The following is a 4,178-nucleotide window of genomic DNA, read 5'->3' as shown; positions in this document are numbered from 1 at the left end:
TTATTGACTCAGGAATTTTCTTTTAGCAGCTAAATTGCTTGTTAGCATATTGGAAGATTACTGTCTTGAAAATCTGGAATCTTTACAAAAACAAATAAATTACTAACTGTGTGCCATTCGAGCTAATTATAAGTTGTTTGATTGAAGATAATATTTAGAATATATCAAAATTAAATTACGATTATTTGATACATTTGTTTTTATTTTGGACTCACAAATGCTATTTAGTTATTGAGATTCTTGTCAGATGAGTCGAGACTTCAAAATCCTTCCTATTATTAGTTAAATAACTATTATTGGTTTGTTTTACTAACTATTCTATACTATATAACAGTGGGGATGCTTTAGAAAACTTGATTTCCTAAGTGTTATTAATATATATTTAGAGAAGGAGTCAAAATCACAAGGCGAAAGAGACTTATTCAATGCATCTTATTCGGTTATGTTAGCAAAATAATTACATTGAACTCTATTTTTATTTTATTCAAGATAACTAACAAATTAAGATCTTATTGTTAGTTTATGCTTTTCAAATGAGCATTTATATTTAGTACATAATATCCACTTATTCTTAATATATTATTGATATCTTCGCTATACTATATTTATTTGAAAATGTATGTTCTGAACTATTTTTTTTACTCAAAACAACTTTTATTCTATTTTTTTAGTTAATTTTAGTATCGTAATCGTTAAATGGTAAATATTTAAACTAAAGAAAATACTATTATATGGCTCCTATTTGACGTCATCAAAATAACCAGGCGTCTGCAGGAGGTGATTTGGAGAGGCTGTATTTTTGTAGTTTTTTCCAAAAAATTTAACATATGAATTTTTTTTCAAAAAAGTTTCTATTTACAAATTTTTTTTAAAATTTTAATATTTTAAATTTAATTTTTGAGCATTTTTGTGAACAGCTGTAGATTTTTTAATTTTTTTGGAAAAAAAATATTTGATTTTTTTTTAGAAAAAAATTAATTTTTTATGAATAGCTGGTTATTTTTGAAATTTTTTTCAAAAAACTTTAATAATTGAAATTAAAAAAAAATAAATACTTTGAATTAAATTTTTCAATTTGTTTTCCACCCCCTCAAAATATAATCCTATGGAAATCTCTTGTAGCATATACCAAGTAATATTTGACTTCTAGCTTTTAATTAATGAATCATAGTCACAAAACACCACTCTATGATGTCATGTGTAAATATCGATGTAGCTACTAATAATATTATCAAGAACGCATCTCTGAATCATCATAGTTCATACTTAACTATATTTTCAGGAGATTGAGTGTACATTTTCCGATTTGATTAAAAAAAATAAATCTGTATTCATAGAATTATTTATATTATGGTTGTGAATATTTGAAGATAATTGTTATCATATTATAATGTTTTAATCAGTTATCGGGGGCTGGAGGGGCTGTAGCCCCACACCTCAATTAAGGAATTTTTGCTTTTTACTAGAAAATTTAATTTTTGAAATTTTTTTCCAAATTTTTTTTTTAGTATAGCTATAATTTGTATAAGAATAAAAATGTAATCCACACTCCATTTAGAGGAAAATCATTCTAGCTTACTACTGAGTTGACGGGCCACATACTTATATAAATAAACTCTTACTATCACTAATATTAAGCTGACTATATCAGCTGTTGATTGTTCCTTTCCTCATGTACAAGTGTATTATTTGGTTTTCTGTTGCCAATTGTGGATGTATAAACATTTAACATTGAGTTAATTTTATTTAAAGTGTGAGTGTATACACGGAAAATATGGGACTGTTTAATTTTGTTACTGGATTTCTGACTGGATCATACGCTGGAATTTACTTTACACAGAATTACAATGTACCTAAATTAGCGCATCCACAGGCCATTATTGAAAAGGTTCAAGAGTTTCTTGAAGAAAGGAAGAAAAAAGATTGATGTGACTTATTTCATATTTAAAATTTAACAAATTATAATTTTAATTCATTATTTTTTCTGTTTCAGGAGTCGGTCATTCTACACATTTGGGTACTTAGTTATTTATCCCGCGATTCACTCTGATAGTTTTTACTTTAAATGTATACTCTTAGTCACTTCATTTACAATAACGATGAGATTTAAGACTTTTTTAGAAATTTTTATGTGGCTGCTTGATAAATCATGGACTATTCGGTTCTAGATGGAAAGGATATGATTAAAATAAATAATAGGGATCATCAATTCTTTTTTTGGCTCAATAATACTCTAGTGATATGTAATATAAATAATTGATATTCGTCTCGAAAGTGGTATAGTGCCTATTTTGTCGTTGGAGATTTATTTTTGCGAAAAATAAATATTTTTTGAATGTCATATATTAAGTATTTTTACTGACGTCAAAAGGTCCATTTTAATTCAAGAAGATGTCATCTTGGGGGACAAAGTTTACATTTTTGTTACTTGAAATGGACATATTAACAATAAACCTTGTTGGAACTTCATATAATGGCTTTATGAATTTAAAATAGATTAAACATAACATTAAACACTACTTGATATCAATGATAAACATTGATATTTGAATATAATCCAAGTATTATCCACCAAAAATCCATAAAAATGGCTAGATTTCCGCAATTAATTTTTTTAGTGGATAAATTAGGGACGATAAAAGTAGGATAATTCGAGAAAAGTGTCGTATTTTTTCCATTATAATAGTTAATTTATGGTCTACATTTTGGAAATACGAATTAACAATAAAGCAATTATGTATTAGTATCTGATATATAAGTATGTAATAAAAGTCGACATTACAGTAGAGGTTCCCAAGCATTTTTAGCGCATAAATCATTTATCGATTTTCTATAAAATTCCCATTGGATTTTCTAAGAACTTATAAGTTGATTTTCACTTGTATTATCTTTAAATTCGACAATTGCAGTAAAAGAGAAAAAAATTCCTTAAAAAAACACAATATTCACGTATAAATTAAGAATGAAACGAAACAATTCAAAAAATAGGAAGATTTTAACCACATTAAAGTACAAGAAAATAATGATTTAATCTTTAATGAGTACGATAAGTTTGATTTTCGCACAACAATTTTTCACATTTGGCTTTAAATCAGTCAGGTTTAATCTCCAAGCTCATTTATTTGTAGATAATTTCATAAGAAAATATCAATTTCATCTTATGGGTTATAGTTAAAACATCACCGAAGGACATTTCAATGTTGGACGTAGACCAAAACGTCATCATCATAGACGTTTGTCGACAACAAGTTGGGGAAACAAGGAAAAATCACTCCTTCCCAATTTTTGTTTCATCAAATCAGTTTTACGTAGAAAGGCTACCAAAATAAAATAACGATTTGAATAGTTTCATTAAACATTAATATTTTTCTATCACTATACTGTATAATTATGCACCAAAAAAGTTATTTTTTGGGTCATTTCGTGACTTGCATAAATGTACAGCTCCTCAAAATGAACGCCGAGTACATCCAGAGGATCTTCAGTAGCTTCCGTTACCACCTAGAGCTCACCATCAATTCTGATTACGGATACATTGAGTAAAACATGTTTTTTGGGTTTCAATAGACAATTAATAGTTAATAAACTTATTTCCTCATTCACCTAGGATCCTGTCAGGGACTTCAATACTTTGTATGCTAAAATGGATAAATAATAATGGTTGGCCCAGTATATCCTTGTTTGATACTGAGAGGGATATGTGTGTATATCCTTCTTCTTATAGCTGTTACCAGCTGAGCTAATGAAATCTTATGGCAACCAAACTGTTCTTCTCCAAAACATTCTTCGAATTGTCAAGGCTTCAAGTTTATTTACGGTTTCTTTTATTTTAATTACCGAAAGGAAATTAAAGATTTGCTTTTAGTCATATAAGATATTCAAAATAACTGTTTCGTCTCGTCATGACTCATGCAAGATATATTTTTTGCGGAATACATTAACACTGTTTGGAGTTGTATTACAACTATTAGCTTTTTTATTGATAATTCAGAGTAATTTTCAACATGTGGTATAATCCATTGTAATACTACATTGGTTTCACTATGCTTGGCAAGTTTCTTACATGATTAGGTTAATATTTGTATATTAATATAAATTCCGATTTCCTACCCTTCAAAAACTAATTTTTACTGCTTTAGTAGCAATCTTATGACAACAAATGTGCTAACCTTTTCGTT

The 4,178-nt window shown here is 27.5% G+C and overlaps 1 long non-coding RNA gene across 1 annotated transcript; it reads left to right on the top strand.

The window, feature by feature from the left end:
• The first annotated feature begins 1,649 nt into the window (after positions 1 to 1,649).
• Positions 1,650 to 3,930, top strand: LOC121132540 (uncharacterized). Its single transcript, XR_005869355.2, has 3 exons — positions 1,650 to 1,928; positions 1,994 to 3,539; positions 3,608 to 3,930. It is a non-coding gene; the product is annotated as an uncharacterized lncRNA (long non-coding RNA).
• Positions 3,931 to 4,178: the final 248 nt, after the last annotated feature.

This window comes from Lepeophtheirus salmonis, chromosome 2 (genome assembly GCF_016086655.4).
Source record: "Lepeophtheirus salmonis chromosome 2, UVic_Lsal_1.4, whole genome shotgun sequence".
NCBI lineage: Eukaryota > Metazoa > Arthropoda > Copepoda > Siphonostomatoida > Caligidae > Lepeophtheirus > Lepeophtheirus salmonis.
The sequence above is the reverse complement of the archived record's forward strand: the minus strand, read 5'-3'. Positions and strand labels throughout refer to the sequence as shown.